Source organism: Paramisgurnus dabryanus, chromosome 3, assembly GCF_030506205.2.
Source record: "Paramisgurnus dabryanus chromosome 3, PD_genome_1.1, whole genome shotgun sequence".
Taxonomy (NCBI): domain Eukaryota; kingdom Metazoa; phylum Chordata; class Actinopteri; order Cypriniformes; family Cobitidae; genus Paramisgurnus; species Paramisgurnus dabryanus.
In genome coordinates this window covers 35,081,976-35,100,188 of record NC_133339.1, presented here as the reverse complement: position 1 = coordinate 35,100,188, position 18,213 = coordinate 35,081,976, and the positions used below count along the sequence as shown (strand labels likewise).

Here is an 18,213-nt window from a genome sequence, read left to right as displayed (position 1 = left end):
ATCTCGAGGCGGGAGCGCAGCACCGCGATAGGAAGGAGCTCGCAGTGGGCGCAGCCCGCCTCGGTGAGTACGGCCTCGGCGTGGGCAGGACCCAGACAGATGACGCACTCTTTGTGGAAATCCTCCACGGGCAAAGGGGCTCGGCAGGAGCCGCAATGCCGAAGCGACATTATCTCAACGCGCTTCTGCTCTTTTAGATACTCTTTGTAGGCTCACCGGAAAGCGGCAGGGGAACACGCTGGTGTGTTGTAGTCCGCTGCAGTGCTTGGATCGACGGCGAGTAAGGGCTTCTTCTTCGGAGCAGCGAGAAGGTTCGCGCTGAAGGAGAAAAGTAATGAGCTCTTGACGTATTTCACCGGCTTATATAGGGACGTGTGCCACGCCCCCGCGCGGGCTCAAACGTCATTGGTCTGTATTTTCTACAGACGTTAACCAATAGGCTTCAATCACGGAGTAAACAGGAGTTTCCCCCATAGCGTCAGCAAACTGACGCAATGCGAAGTGAACCGTATTGAAAGGGAACTATGGATTTTTTATAATGGTAAAATGTAGAATGGTTCCTGTTAGACAGAAGGTAAAGTGTTTGGGACAGTAGGTACAGACAAATGTTCATGCACGGCATATAACATGTTGTATCCTTGCGGCATTACAGCAAAAGCAGAAGTAGAAAACTCTGACATGCATCCATCACATATGTACAGACATGTATACAAATACACTCATGCACTCACAGGAGTCCCAGGTAGGAGAAAAACAAAGTGAAGTTACATAGAACATTCAATTTTTACACTTTTATTAACCCCGGGTCCAGTGGACCCGAACACCACATATGTAATATAAATGTGTAGGGGGGGTGTACATTAATTATAAAGTTGTTTATTTTTATGTTCTTCATAGAAAATGAGCCAAGGCCAATGAATCTGAGGTTGAAACAACAATTAATTGCATAATTTTTCTTTCAGTAAACATTCAAAACGGGTCCCACAGACCCGAACACCACACAAGGGTTAAACATGCCTCATTGAAAGAGACGGGTGACACACAGCGATAACGTCGCTGGCTGTCTGAACGTGGGAAGTGACGTGCCAAAGGCCACGAGACGCAGTAATGTATATTGAAATATCGGAAATGTGTTTAGAAGCCATATCATTGAAAAATTTATACCGCGACATATATCGATATTGAATTACCCGACATTCAGCCAGCCAGCGACGTTATCGCTGTGTGTCGGCCGTCTCTTTCAATGAGGCGTGTTTAAATCTGGTTATCATAAACAAATGAGTACCATCCACTCCAGTAACTCGATCGTGCCGCCAGGTTTCCATTGAAATGAATGAGATTGCGTCGCTCTGCTACTGCTGGTCGTTGGCTGTCTGAATGGGGCGTTATTGTCCAGCCCTATGTGTTTATCATTACCTCTGTCTCGCATGATAGTTTTTGTACAAACACCCTTGGCAATCGACAGGCTCTGCTGAGCCTGATTTAAGTTGCAGAAATGCCGTGAATGCGGGCGGTATGACAAAATCCATCCCACACAATTTGTCATTTTATTTCATTGTAGCGGTATATATGTTTAAGCTTTATGTTTATATTGTTTTTGGAATATACAAATTTGCCCCTCACTAATAAGCTTTAAACTAAATGCTCTCATCACAGTTTTTCAAATGTATTAATTTCAAGGTAGTGTTAACGTGAAAATGCACTAAAGATAACAAAAGATTAAGGCTTGATAGACAGAATCTTGTTTTTAAATTAGTTATTTATTTTCTAGGCTATTGAAGATATAGTATGCATTGTATTTTATATTTATGCATACATTACTTTAAAAATAGGCATACAAACAAGTATGAATATGCACAAACCTGACAGGGAAAATACTTGTATATGAGATCTTTAAATATGGAGATTATAAATATGAAGGTGCTGTGAGGTTATGATCATGGAGTCTGTTTCGAAGTGGTATTGTCGCTTTTTACTTTCTTTGACTTGCACCTTAACTGTTCAGTCTCTTTTTTTTGTCATTCTGATACATTTTTGTCCTGTGAGCAAATGGCAAGTCAAACTACATCGCTCCAGCGGCGTCCGCTGCTCAACATACAGTACAATGTTTCCTAAGGGAAAATGTTATTTGCACTTTGTGCAGAATAGTAGATCTGATGAGGCTGTGTTTACATTTTGCATTAACATGCGATCTCAGTGATCCGTTCACGCAGATCCGATCATCCGTATATCAGGACACGGCGCGTTTACATTTGTCACATAAATGTGGCTTCTGTATCTGGATGTGTGATCGGATCCCGGGGAGACGCGCGCTGGGTGGATAGCTGTCAATCAAAATGGGTACAGCTGTCTTTAGTCACATGATTTAGGGTTTTCGCGCTAACCGCAATCCCGTATTGTACAGTGCTACTGAGAAGCCAACAACAGAGAATAACTAGCAATCCCAACAACCGTGATGTTCACATTTTAAGCGTTATATTTTTTAGCTTTAAAAGCCTTATAGCGTCCGCACCGCGGATGAATGTTCTGTTTAACTTTACCTGAACTTGACTTTCACCCGCATACTTTAAATCAACAACAAAATCCGTGTGAAACATGACAGACTCCACTGTTTTATTCTGCCCCAGATAGCAAAAATCATCTGGCCCAGATCTGGCCCGGACCATTCATAAGTTCTGTGCCAGATCCGTAAAACGGACCTGGGCCGGTGTCTTTTGGCACAACGGGCCAATACTGGCACGGATCCGTTTTTACACATCCGCACCAGCACTGGGCCACCTCCAGACCAGATGTGTATGCCTTTATGTTAATTTTGCCATGTGTGGGCCAGATCTGGTCCAGCTCTGTTCTGGATCTGGTCCAGCTCTGTTCCGGATCTGGTCCAGTATCACACCATATCTTACCAGCTCATCATTTAGAAACACACCCGCACACTTTCTCTCTCTCCTTCAAGCTTCTTTAGCTCACATGCATGATTAAATATCTTGTTTTATGCTACTGATATTTTATTTCTAAAGTGTTTACATGAAAGTCTTAGACAGCAAAAGTTTAATTATTGATCTAGATGTACAGACAGTTACTGTACTTAAAACTTTTACTGTAAAAAGCCACCTGATAATCTAGTCAGCAACTACTTCCTTATAAACATACATTCAAAATAAAATTAGACAGAGTGAATGTGTTCAAGTCCTTAATACATTTCTATTTATTTATCATATTAAAACAAATACACATAACAATGCAAAAACAGTACCACTGTGCATCTTTTCTTTAATTTTCATCAGTTCTGAACACATATCAAAGTTCCTATAAACAACTCAAAGCAAAAATAAACCTTGTGAATTTATTTCACAAAATATGATGTTTGGAACAGAAAAGAGGCCAAGAAAAGCTGCAATGAAAGGAAAAAACAAACCCAAAAAAGTTCATATTATGAACGGGAAACACATTGTAATGGTAGCTAGAGGGTGAGGACATGGAAGTAAAACCAACAGGGTTTATATTTACAACGCAAGTCCATATGATGAATGGTAACACAACTTAAGAGTAACAGATAAATGATGAACACTTTCATTAATGAAGACAACAGTAGATAGACGATGATAGTAATCCAAATAACAAGGAAGAGCGTTAAGGCAGTATAATAACTCAGAGAAGAGGTACGTTTAACAGGACTGGACGGGAAATGAATGAATGAATGAACGAATGAATAAGAAAGTCCTTATATAGCATGATCAGGTGACTAGGAACAGGTGACGGTGATTAAAAGTCATGTGGCGCAGATCTTTGAGGGAGAGTGAGTGAGGAGCCTGGTGAATCCATAGCCATTTCTCAAGGTCAAAAATACTTCCTTGGCAGGACTAGTCCTTACAAGTCACTTCCTTCAGAGGCTAGGCGAGGCTCCTCTTAAGCATTCAGAGAACACGTTAAATGGAACAGGCTAACAAGTGCACATCATTGCGTCAATGAAAGGTGTGCTTTCGGTGCTGCGCGCATAGGATTGTGGGTGATTTCAGCACGCGAAGGATACACATATGCATCCTTTCCTGTATATGGGATATTTCTCGAATGAAGGACTCAGTCCTTGGCTGAAATTCCGAGGATCCTCGACATTGGAACAGTCTTTTGACGGACTTCGATGACGTAGCATCCTCGAAATTCTAGCTTCCGAGGATCCTTCCTTGACATTGAGAAACGGCCCATAACACACATGAAGAACCAAACAGGAAAGGTAGGAACTTCAAACCACTCTATACATGCCTTTTAACTTCCATGAGACATCTGAAAACAAAAGACCAAGAAAAAAAGCTGTTAGTTTTGAGTTCCATTGAAGCAGCGTTAAGAACCAGACTATTGATTCACTATTAATGGATCTACATAGAATAACAACTCCCAGACATCAACATAGTAGTCTTGTTCAAGATGCACCAGCGCTGCACAGACCAATCGGAATGTGACAAAGTTTTTATTATAGTTATATAGATGCTTAGAAAACATAGGTGAAGATAATAACACAACAGTGAAGAAAATAAAAGAACAGTAAGCCAGGAAGAAGAGGCATGTGACAAAGTACCCTGAGAGCATTTAGAGAGAATTTGACTCATTGTGCTTTTCAATTGCTCTCGCATTACTTAGATGTCATACGCAGATCGGTCTGTGCAACATTTATGCTAAGCAATTTCTTATGATCTACTGTTGATGAGTTATGGTAATATGTTTTAGACAGTTGTAAGAATGCATATTTTTTCTTACTTATCTAAACTAATGAGCAGCCAGCAACTGCGATTGACCATTTTGCAAGATGTAAACAACACTGGTCCAGAAACACTTCCTGTTTCAGTTTGTTTTTTATTTCACATATAAAGAAAATACCTTCAAGGTGTTTGTTTAACTTTTTGATTCAGTTCTATATGTTGTTTGTTCTATTTTATCCCAACATTTATGTAGTGTTAAAAAACTGAAACATGAAGTGCTTCTGGAAGTGTTTATATCTTGCAAAATGGTCTATAGTAGAGAGCAGACATTTCAAAATATAAGTCACTGTGTACTTTAGGCTTGTTTATAATTAAAAATGTAAACATTATGGGCCAGTTTACCAAAATGTGGCAAATTGTCATGTGATTAACAAAAAAATCCTTTAGATTATGACCAACGCAATCTACCAAGAGCAGCGCAAATAAACATTGGGTCGCAAATAAGCAGAGCTAATGCTCATCAGGTGCATGGCGACACAGGCACAACTTCACATGTAACCAGAAAAAATGTTAGGGGAAAAAATCTGAAATAATGCTGTAAACTATACATTGGAGTCAGTTGGTACATACTAGGGATGGGAAGATTCCCAAAATTCGCTCAGTGCATTGGCATAAAAAGGTAACAATGCGACACATTAGTTTAAAAACTGTTAATTGGATAGAAATTAGCTTTTGTATTGCGTTGCATCGTTTCTAACATATTTTGCATGGGTAAAAAACAGATTTATGTATAATTATAAGTAGATGTGCTATACTTTTATTATTTAGAAAGTGACCAATATTTTGAGATTGCTTTCTGCTCTCTAAACTGTTGCTTCGTCCTGCTGACTTATCACCTGCTGATGTATCACAACACTGCGGAAACCAAGGCATGTCATGAAAGTCACGTAGAAGTTGGTTTGCATGCAGCTATAAAACCCAAAGAAGTTGTCACATAGAGCATAACATTGTTAAAACAGCAACTGCTTTCTGCTCATTAAGTTCACAGCCTATCTGCTGAAAGCACCTTCCTTTGCCGGCAAGTTATTGTTTATCACTAAGAATCATTAAATTGTTTCACTGTTAAATGTTTGAGTTGAGGTTTAAGAGGAAAACTTTTAATCTAGGCCTGTTTGTCAAATGTGTTAAAAGTCTGAAGGTACTCAAGTTAATTTATAATTTGCTGTCTGAAACACAAAAATAAATGTGTAACATATTAAAGGTGCAGTGTGTAATTTTTAGAAGGATCTCTTGACAGAAATGCAAAATAATATACAAAACTATATTATCAGGGGTGTATAAAGACCTTTTAAAATGAACAGTTATGTGTTTATTACCTTAGAATGAGACCTTTTTATCTACATACACCGAGGGTCCCCTTACATGGAAGTCGCCATTTTGTGCCACCATGTTTCTACAGAACCCCTTAAAGGTAGGGTAACACATTTTGAAAAATGCTAACGGTAGCCGCCTAGCAATGAAATCCCGATCCCACCCTCAAGTCAAATCGCTCTCCAAAGTCACGCCTCTTTCCAAACACATGAACACGCACAGATCAGACGGTCACGTCTCATGTCTCATTCACCAGTGAGAAAACTTTGCAGTACAAAGATAATAACACTTCCAAAATACCCAACATAAACAACTGGTTTACATCAGAATTAGTTTAAGCACACGTTCGGTTGTGTAGACGTAGTAACTATATCGTTATGCTAAAACGAACACAAATTTCATAAGCAACACAATGTTTCATCAACGTAGAATATCTGAATCCATCGCAGTACAAACATATCGCGTACCTACCTTACCAAAATAAACAGTGTAACGACCCTTTTAGACCCTTTGCCTCCTGTAGCTGTTTGCATCTCGTGGTAAAGCAGTAAAGTTACCGATGTTAATTTGGGTTTTTGCTCTTGCTGATCCAGGCAGTTTTTGCTGTTGTTGTTGTTATAAAAGATGCATTTAGTTTTGTTGCTCCTGTGTAGGTTGTCAATTCAGCAGAAAAGTTTGGTGTTCTCGCTGTTTACAGACAGAGCGCATGTGAACGCGCTGATGACGTATGGTATCTGCGTGGACTCACTGCGCGGTGGGAATTCAAATTACGCTTACGTTTGAGGGACATAAAAGGAAACGTCCGTTCGGACCGAAATCTATGATTTGTTGAACATTTTTTGGTCCTACGCCTCTCACAGATGACATAAATTTTTACAAATACATTTAAACAACTTAAAGGTAGGGTAACAGATTTGATCCCGAAACATTTTTAGTTATGCTGGTTAAAAGTCTCCTCACATCCTGATAGCAATCACTGTGTTAAGTTGTTTAAATGTATTTGTAAAAATTTATGTCATCTGTGAAAGGCGTAGGACCAAAAAATGTTCAACAAATCATAGATTTCGGTCCGAACGGACGTTTCCTTTTATGTCCCTCATACGTAAGCGTAATTTGAATTCCCACCGCGCAGCGAGTCCATGCAGATCCAATACGTCATCGGCGCGTTCACATGCGCTCTGTCTGTAAACAGCGAGAACAGCAAACTTTTCTGCTGAATTGACAACCAACACAGGAGCAACAAAACTAAATGCATCTTTTATAACAACAACAGCAAAAACTGCCTGGATCAGCAAGAGCAAAAACCCAAATTAACATCGGTAACTTTACTGCTTTACCGCGAGATGCAAACAGCTACAGGAGGCAAATGGTCTGAAAGGGTCGTTGCACTGTTTATTTTGGTAAGGTAGGTACGCGATATGTTTGTATTGAGATGGATTCAGATATTATACTTTGATGAAACATTGTGTTGCTTATGAAATTTGTGTTCGTTTACGTATTAGCATAACGATATAGTTACTACGTCTACACAACCGAACATGTGCTTAAACTAATTCTGATGTAAACCAGTTGTTTATGTTGGTTATTTTGGAAGTGTTATTCACTTTGTACTGCAAAGTTTTCTCACTGGTGAATGAGACATGAGATGTGACCGTCTGATCTGTGCGTGTTCATGTGTTTGGAAAGAGGCGTGACTTTGGAGAGCGATTTGACTTGAGGGTGGGATCGGGATTTCATTGCTAGGCGGCTACCGTTAGCATTTTTCAAAATGTGTTACCCTACCTTTAACACAGTGATTGCTATCAGGATGTGAGGAGACTTTTAACCAGCATAACTAAAAATGTTTCAGAATCAAATCTGTTACCCTACCTTTAACGGACAAATTTTTTTACTAAGTTGTCTCAGATGATTACATGTTTGTCCCGTGGCGGCTACCATAGCTTCTCTATATGTTTCAAAAGCGAGGGGTGAGCAGTGGACTAAGCCGTTGGTTGCAATTCACAACCTCACCATGAGATGCCGCTAAAATTTCCACACTGCACCTTTAAATTGCATAGCATAATATATTTTTTTCATTGCATCACACTGGATTGAATGACATCGTGCTGAACCGAATCAAAAACGGACCTCACGGCATCATATCGCATCAGTATAGCTTCTTACAGCGGTATAGCTGCTTCATATGCATCTCTAAAGGCAGGGTATCTGATTTGATCTAGAGACATTTTAGTTATGCTGGTGAAAAGTCTCCTCACATCCTGATAGCAATCACTGTGTTAAGTTGTTTAAATATATTTGTAGAAGTTTATGTCATCTGTGAAATGCGTAGGACCAAAAAAATTTCAACCAATCATAGATCTTGGTCCGAACGGATGTTTCCTTTTTAGTCCCTCATCCGTAAGCGTAATTTGAATGCCACCCCGCAGCCTGTTCACGCAGACACCATACGTCATCGGCGCGTTCACGTGCGCTCACCTCCTGGCTGTAAACAGAGGGGGAATGGCAAACTCTTCTGCTTCTGTGAAAGATATGTTTTATAACAACAACAGCAAAAACGGCCTGGATCAGCAAAGAGCAAAAACCCAAATTAACATATGTAACTTTACTGCTTTACCACGAGATGCAAAAAGTTGCAGGAGGCAAAGGGTCTGAAAGGGTCGTTGCACTGTTTATTTTGGTAAGGCAGGTACGCGATATGATTGAATTGAGATGGATTCAGATTTTCTACTTTGATGAAACATTGTGTTGCTTATGAAATTTGTGTTCGTTTATGGATTAGTGTAACGATATAGTTACTAGGTCTACAAAACCGGAAGTGTGCTTTAACAAACTACTAATTCTGATGTAAACCAGTTGTTTATGTTGGTTATTTTGGTAAAACTACTGCAAAGTTTTCTCACTGGTGAATGAGACATGAGATGTGACCGTCTGATCTGTGCGTGTTCATGTGTTTTGAAAGAGGCGTGACTTTGGATGGCGATTTTGAATCGAGGGTGGGATCATGATTTCATTGCTAGTCGGCTCCCGTTAGCATTTTTTAAAATTAGATACCCTGCCTTTAATGTATTGCATTATAGCCTATGCATCAAGATGAACATCGCATCTGCCTTAGTTTTGGATGGGATCTGATCCAATAAAACTTCGGATCGGATATCGGGTTGATCCGGACCTTCTTGCCGAATTGGGTATTGAAATAACATGGCCCGTCCAAATCCGATACTGTGCGTTACTCGTGGTTGCAAAGCAAAATCCCCAATGTGAAATTAACAGTGTTTGGTGTGTATAAATAATCCACACCCAGATGGGTGTTAAAAAAACACTGAATCAGTGTTAAAGTTAATGAGATAATGAAGTGAATTTTTCCTGTCTTTAACTTTTTATCTTATTGATTCATTTCTGGAGAAAATCATACTAAAATAATGAAGAAAGCAAAAATATTAAATAAATGAAATCCCCAGAGTTAAATGAACACTATCATCATCTCTGTGTGAAAACTAAAATTACAACTTGCTTGCAGCGTTACATGAATGATAAGTTTAACTTCTAAAGAACTGCTGTTAATCTGATTAATAAAGTAAGTCACTATTTTGCCGATTGGTGTTTCCTTTAGTTGGGCACTTGGGTCTTGAAGTGTAGTGTTAATCTTCTTCTGTTTATTGTGACAGTGTGTTTATAGCACTGTTAGAGCAGAGGAAGATGAGATAAAAAGACTTAAACTGTTGATATACTAATTATTATGAAAGCATAAGTATTGTGATTTAATGATCTCACACAAAAATAATCGTTGAATATAAGCATATAATTTTATGATCTGTCAACCCTGTGAAGCTCCTGTGAAATCCAACAGTGTTGTAAAAATCCATATAACCTTAAAGGAAAATACCAGTTTCTTAATATTTTACTATGCTCTTCTCTCAACTTAGATTAATTAATACATACCCATGTTTATTCAATGCATGCACTTAATCTTTGTACAGCGCGTCATGACTGTGTTAGCATTTAGCCTAGCCAAATTCATTCCTTAGGATCCAAACAGGGATGAATTTAGAAGCCACCAAACACTTCCATGTTTTCCCTATTTAAAGACTGTTTCATGAGTAGTAACACGAGTAAGTATGGTGGCACAAAATAAAACGTAGCGATAAAACATGAGTACTATTGTATGGCGGAAGAGCACTTAGTTTGGAGCACATCGACCATACTAACTCATGTAACTACTCATGTAACAGTCTTTAAATAGGGAAAACGTGGAAGTGTTTGTGTGGTTTCTAAATTCATCCCTGTTTGGATCCTAAGGAATGAATGGGGCTAGGCTAGTCTAAATGCTAACACATTCACGACACGCTGTACAAACATCAAGTTCACGCATTGAAAAAAGATGGGTATGTATTAATTCATGGGACTTGGCGATTTGTCAGGTTTCTCACAGGTATTGACGTCATCGTCTATAATACATAATAGTCGATCAAAAAGCCAATGGCATATCTGTCTTAAGCTATATTGTTTTATCTCTTTTTGTGTCTACAGAACCTGTAAATATAACATCAGTTTGTATTTTCGCAGTTTCTCTGCCAACTGCTTTAGTAGAGCAGAGAATTTTATGCGTTACTTTGCGCTTACTTTCACGTCTGACATTTATCTTTCACACGCGGAGATATGCGCACATGGACAAAACCGTGAAAAAGCCAGTTAAGGTGCCACGCCAAATCGGGGTAATGAGCAAAAAACTACCTGTGCCGATCGGTTTTTGCTTACGCCGTTTATGGGCTTTTCCCGATTAAAGAAAAACGTTTTACGTGTTTACATGACCCCACGTGTTATAAGTTTATTAAGCATAATCGGTGTAAGACACACTCACTGATTCAGTGTTACATTTTTGACACCAGTCTTTTGTTAAACCAATCTTGGTCTTTCATGTTTTGCGCAATGAAGTAAAAATGTACTTGGACTATTTATTTGCCCAGTCGTATGTTCACTCAAAATCTGACATTATTAATAAATATTTAAGAAAACTTACATTCGTTGAACTTGTATCTCATTCTTAATGAGTTTTTTACACTTGACATAATATCCTCCTGATTTGACCATATTAAATGCAGTTAGGTTAGCCACTTTTTAAATGCAGTTAGGTTAGCCAGATACTGCGGTTTCGTGTGGACGAACGGCCGAACCGTGTGAAAAAACTCACGGTTATAAAAATACCCGTGTGGACTAGGCCTAATAGTTTAAAACACAAACTGCCAGTGTGCTACTTTTTTTTATAAGTACCTTATTTAATGCCTCTTTGGTATCCGCACGCTCTTTCCAGCCACCACCATGGTCAAAGGCAAGATGAAACCAACGGTTGGTGTAAGAATCCAAGAATTCGCTGCCCCAGTAGCCCACAGGACTGTTTGCTCCTTACAGCTCCTGTTGAGAAAAAAAAGTGTAATAAACTTCTCCATTTTCTACAGACTTCTTCTGTAATGTAAATTAGTTTAGGAAAAAAACTGGAATATCAATGCTTTTAATATTAATTAAAAGGGAAAGTTCACCCAAATTTTAATATACTGTTGAAAAACTCTCATGCCATTCAAGATGTGAGTATTTTCGGTAGAACAGTAAAGATGTTTAGCTGAAACGGTGGTCCTCATCTAATACAAGTCAATGGCACGTCACTTTGGCCACGTTCACACAGCAGCAGAATACGGTTGTCAGTCCTGTATAAAAAAAATCATTAATCCATGTAATGTACTACCACTTTTAAGTATGACCTCTAATATAATATTAAAGATCAAAAGACTGGAGGCTGAACTTATTATAATTTACAATCAAACAATATTTGATTTTATACTAATCATTTAATCCTAATCTGAAGGTATTTAAATACTGGTAAGAGTGATTAGCAGGAAATGACGAATTTTTAGCATTACTCTTCATTGTCAAATAATATTTCAGGAGTCATTTTAATATGCTGATTTGCTGCTCAAGAAATATTTCTGATTATATGACAGTATAACAGTGAATACATTTATCATGTTACATAAGATTTCTATTTAATAAATTTAATGAATGTTGTTCATTAAACTTTTTATTCATCACAGAATTTTGAAAAAAGTATCACCATTTTCACACATATATGAAGCAGCACATTTTAAACACTGATAAATGATTCCTGAGCAGCAAATCATAAGATTTGAAGGATCATGTGACACTGAAGTTCAGTGGCACGGATCAATAGGGTCTGTGAGGCCATAGCAAGCTTGGTTTAACATTAAGGATAGCTTAATAACACGAGGCACATTTTAAAAGTAAAAAGTAAATAATACTGAATAATAAAAGTAGTGAAATTCGTCAATATAACTTACATGTAATTTTACAGTCTGTCTGGCCCTCATAACGTAAAAGCTAATACTTTCCACAACCGATCTAAGCAATAAATCAAGTTAATGAGTAAGTTACACAACATAATAAAGAATCATTAATAGCAGTTTGGACACAGTGTTTCTTAATTAACGTTACATAATTTTAAAATCTTCGACCGTCTTCACGCCCTCTGATAACGTAAAAGTTCGCTAATACTTTTCAAAACCGATCTAAAAAGCACAAAACCTTTTTTAGGCAAGGAGTACACAACATAATCAAAACATTAATACATTAATAGCAGTTTGAACACACTTTGTTGATTAATTACCTTGGAAAGTCGTGTGGGGATGTAAGATAGATCAAACTGTGGCCACCTCGATCCTCTTCAAAAATCCAGACGCGCGCTCGTTTCCACGGATACGGCCCGAATCTGCTTTGCGATTGTTGTTCCCGCCCAATAATACCCAGCCCGGTCTGGATCTTTATTGGAGCAGTACAACGGAGGTGACAGTAACGCGGGTTTGCCGGTTTGTAGACGGAACTCGCAAAATGAAACCCAGCCCGATCTGAATCCGTATTGGAGCAGTACAACGGAGGTGACAGTAACGCGGATTTGCCGGTTTGTAGACGGACCCGCAACGGAGTCACCTGCTGTCTGGGGCCTAAATTACGGGCATTTGGCTCTGCCTGAACTTATATGTATATTTATATTTTAACCATAAACTGTTGTTAGTTATGTTTCCTGGTAATAATATGATTTAATTAAAAGAGCTAACAATTTACTGTTCATAGTGCGTAAGAAGTAATGTATTTAATACAAACACATATAAGTAACCTTGCATAAAACCAACACTGACTAAATGTATTCGGTTAATGTTATTAGTTTTTGTACGTGTTTTAAAGTAACTTAAAATGTGTTAAATGAGACAGAAACAGCCGATTGACCAGAAAGAAGCGCAACATTCACATTGATTTGTCGCCATGGAAACTCAAACATTATAACGACGATCCTGAATTCTGCCATTAAATATTAAATCTCACTATGAATAGTTGTAACATATAACATATACCTGAATAACTTAAATACAGTTAGCAGTGTTAAAATGCTTTGTATATCGATTTATTAAGATACTTTTAAGCGTAGCTAGCATTGCTCCACAAATATGAATTTTTGCGTCTCTCACCTGCGCTCCATGACCTAACGTCCTTTATTTTTGACAGCTGTCAGTGAGAGGAGATGATAGTGGGCGGGGTTTTGTGTGACGTTGACCTGTGAATCCAGATACGATGGCTGGATTGCGGTTACATTACACTGAGATCCGATCACAATGCGTCCTCGACTACCTCTGCATCAGGACACACAGATCGGATAACATTCCGAACACAAACGCGTTTACACTTGTCTTTTCAATGTGTATGTGGACAACATCCGGATACAGGTCGCATGTTAATGCCAAGTGTAAACGCAGCCTCATTAACTCTTTAACATTACATTCGGTCACATAAATGAGTTAAATGAAACAGTTTAAACAAGTCTTATAGCTATCTGATCAGAGAAGTGACCAGGTGTAAAAAGGACATTTAATGACTGCTACACTGAAAAAAATGATTCATTGAATTTAATCAATTTTTTTAAGGTAAGTGGTTGCAATCAATTTATTTAAGCTACATTTAACAAAAGTTTTATATTTTATTTTATGTTACTAATCTTTTTTGTTTAAATGTAGCTTAAATAAATTGATTGCAACCACTTACCTTAAAAAAAATTATTAAATTCAATGAATCATTTTTTTCAGTGTATAATGTAACAAAATTTTAATAATGTAAACTAAATATAGTAAAAAGGACATTCTGAAAATGTTAATTGTGCAATCATGGTGAGAAAATTGGCAAAATAATTAGAAAAATATTTTTCTTGTACTTCGGACAAGAATTTTACTTTTGGTGCATCTCCAATCCTTAGTATATCTTTAATAGCCTACAAAAATATAACTGATTCAAAAACAAGATTCTGTCTATTAAGACTTATCTAATAATAACTTATATTTTTTTTAAACTGTGATGAGCATTTAGTTAAAATCTAATTAGTGAGTGGCAAATTTGTATATTCCAAAAACAATATAAACATAAAGCTGAAACACATATATACTGTGATATATCTCCTTTTGAACCACACTCTTCAATACACAATACTATGTTGTCTAGGAAATATTTTTTCCATGTAGCCACAGTACACAGTTCTAACTTCCTGCTTGTTTTTAATTCTTTAGATGTCTTACAAGAACCAATTAAATCTGGGAGACCTCAGAGTATGTCCTTGCTGTGACAGCTATGTTATGCCCGTGAACGGATTGGTGTTTAAAAGAGCCTGCGTTCAACAGTGTCTCTGTTTAATGTAAAGAAAATCCATGGCATTTGCACCAGAGGAGGAGCTTCAGTTACTGAATAGTCCTAAACAATGAACTGTGGTAATGTTTCAATTTCTAAATGTTTCAAGAATTACACTTGTGTTTGTCTTTGAGTTTTGTATGGTACCTGTACCATAGATCTGTACTGTAAAACAAATTCCATTTGTGGTCATTCAAAATTTAATTGAAAGTGAATTGCTTTTCCAAATTCATTTTGCTGATGTATGTTTATGATGTTGTCTCAATTTTCCAGAGTCCTCTAGTGGCAACAATATTTATAATTTTAATTTGTATTTTTGTATTTTATGGCAAAAATTTTGAATCATACAATTGTATTTTACGATATATGTTTAATTTTGCTCGTGGTATTTAATTTCTTGAGCGTGATGTATCCTGTTTAAACTGTGTGGGTGTATTGCAAGTTAGTGACTTTTTGGTTTAAAGTATGTTAATTGTAGCCCTACATGGTCTCTGATTTAAAAACTAGTCAAAACAGACTTGATTTAGTAACATTGAATCCTGCAGTAGATAAAGCTTGTTTTTTTTATATTGCTTCAATGTTGCTAAACTATTGAAATGATGTTCAATAAACATTGATTTTATATCCATCTTGATTGATTTTCCATCATTGAAATAACATTATTCTAGGGTGCAAACCTGATGAAAAATCTATGAAAAATGTCAACGTTGTTTCAATGATAATTTGGTTAATGGCATCAACATCAATTCTATGTTGATTCACTGTTGGTCTGCTACCTTAAGTGATTGAATTTATGTTAAAGAAAGATTGTTTTTTTAACCATTTTGATTGATTTTGCATCATTGAAATAACATTATTCCAGGGTGCAAACCTGATGAAAAATCAATGTAAAATTTCAATGTTGATTCAATGATAATTTGGTTGATGGATTAACATCATTTCAATGTTGATTCACTGTCTGTCTGCTATCTGGGAAGTCTGACCATCCACACATTCAGGTAAGTTAACTTAATTAACTTAACAAATGTAAGCTAATGCTGATTTTAAGCATCTACGCTGTAAGTCAAATCGTTAAATGATGGTGTTGTAACACAGACATTATGCAGGTTATATTTTATATAACGTTAACTTATTTTGCCACACGCGTGTGTGGGCCTTCACATAATAAAATGAACGTAATTAGGAGCAAAAGCAAATTAGTAACACTTTACATAAAGGTCAATCAGTTAACATTAGTTATTACATGGCTTGGTTGAAATCTAATGTAGAATGCGCAAGGGCGTAGGTTTGATTCTGGCATTGGTGGGGACATAAATAAAATGGCTGCATTGCAAAAACTGTTTATCACCGTTTACTTGACATAAACAACAGACAACTCAGTATGCACTTTACTCCGTGACATCTGACTCGCCACCCCCGGTGCCATCCCAAATTTAATGTACTATAATAAACAATAACAATTCGTTATGTCCTAGAGCCTAATAAACAGTAACTGTTTAAGTCTTTGTCAAAAAAAAAAGAAAATCACATTGTAACATATATGAATCCATATTTACTTTATAAAAATGAAGAATATGCAATTAATATTTAATTCTTAATGTAATTTTGCCAAAAAAATCCCAATGTTGAAGTTGGTATGTATATCATGCTGTTTCCTGTTTTTACCATGTTGGGGTTATTTTCTTTCATGGATTAGGGACCCCCTAAATAACCTTGCTACCCCATTTATAAAAGGTTGAAAAAAGTTTGAAACTCCTCAGGTTAACATGGGATTGTCGTGTATTGTTGAAAACACTGTCCTTGAATCATTATGTGACACAACTTGTTCCGTATTTTGTGCATGAAACAGTTACAGTGGGTATAATAATACTTTCTTCCTCACTTACCTGTAGCCCGAATTATCACGCGCATCTTGTTGAGTGAACTTTGGCGCGTTGTACAAAGTGAAACCATCCTATCACACGTAGCGAGTAAAGACAAGTCCATAAAGTGATGTGATTTAAAGCGGCGGGACTCAAGAAATGCTAATCCAATCATATTAGCAATGTGAGTAGAGAGGCGGGACTAAAGAAATGCAAAGCCAATCATAGCGATGTGAGTTACGGAGGCGGGCATTGCAAAGAACGAAAGCTGTTAATCGTTTGTGTACCACATAGAGCGTCATTTTTACAGAACGGGATTGCAAAAGATTTTTAATCTCATTTAAATGATTCCTGAAAAAATATATAATTAAAAAAGTTAAGTAAAAAATATAAAACACAAGAATAAGACGGACATTAGTGGTTATATATAAATACAGATTAATTGTTTGGTCGAAATTATTGCTAGGGACAATTCAGTCTTCCCTGAATATTGCTAGGGACATGTCCCTAGCGTCCCACCCTAAATCTACGCCCATGAGAATGCGGTATGTTATTTCCTGTTAAGAGACCGCTGCTTAGTATAACAGAGCATTGCCATGAATGCAGGGTTTTAACTGTAGAGACGGAACGGACTATTTTCTTTAGCGGAAGCAATATAAATCGTTTTTAAATAAATAAATTCCATGTAATAAGCAGGGTAATGTAGAGCAAGACGGTTGTTATAGGTAATTCAACCCATTCAGGCTGATTCAAGTTCTCCCTGATCAGCCTGTCAGTGTTGTGTTCGCTATAACAACCGCCCCGCTGTAGATGATGCCTTACTTATCATATATACTAACATAAACAAACAGTCAATGAGCAAAATGTTTGTTACAGTATTTATCTTCGTCAATGTTAGTGAATAGAAATACAGCTGTTCATTGTTTGTTCATGTTAGTTCACGGAGCGTTTATTAACAAATGTTACAAAAATAATTTAAATGTTTAAATTAATATGAACTAAGATTAATAAATGCTGTAGAAGTAGGGTTTATTCCTTAGTTCATGTTAACTAAGGAAGGTAACTAATGAACCTCATTGTAAAGTCTTACCAGCAAATTTATACATAAGGGAAAATATAATCAATAATGTTGTGTGCAATACTATTTATAACTTGCATTAAGTTAGTAATATACTTGTAAAATCATAAAAAATATATCCACCTACAGTTTTGAGCTTATCATCCAGTTATTTATTTCCACTATAACACTTGTGTTCCTGATATTATTGCATTTAATAAGGCCTTATTGTGTTTATTTTTACCATAGATTCCAGATGTTGTCAAGCAACCAGCCAGGAAAGAGGAGAGGCCATCTATGTCAGGTGCACTCTTTTCTCACATCAAGTACAAGCCAGACTCCCAGGAACAACGCATCAAAGAGGAGGCTATAGCTAAATGGGTAGCCCGGACAGCCCACCCTCCACGAACAGTAGAAGATTAAGAATTCATCAACATGATGGAAACAATAGATAAAAGACTGACTGTGCCAATAAAGACCAAAATTGAAAATCTAG

At 37.1% G+C, this 18,213-nt stretch overlaps 1 protein-coding gene and 1 long non-coding RNA gene across 2 annotated transcripts in view; both read right to left on the bottom strand.

Moving 5' to 3' along the window:
* LOC135770965 (uncharacterized) overlaps positions 1-18,213 on the bottom strand; it is a 190,028-nt gene that overhangs the window by 4,767 nt on the left and 167,048 nt on the right. The window lies entirely within an intron of this gene.
* LOC135772746 (uncharacterized) lies at positions 3,254-13,076 on the bottom strand. The gene is made up of 4 exons (XR_010543244.2): positions 12,739-13,076; positions 11,600-11,764; positions 11,334-11,474; positions 3,254-4,281 (listed from the first exon to the last, which is right to left on the bottom strand). It is a non-coding gene; the product is annotated as an uncharacterized lncRNA (long non-coding RNA).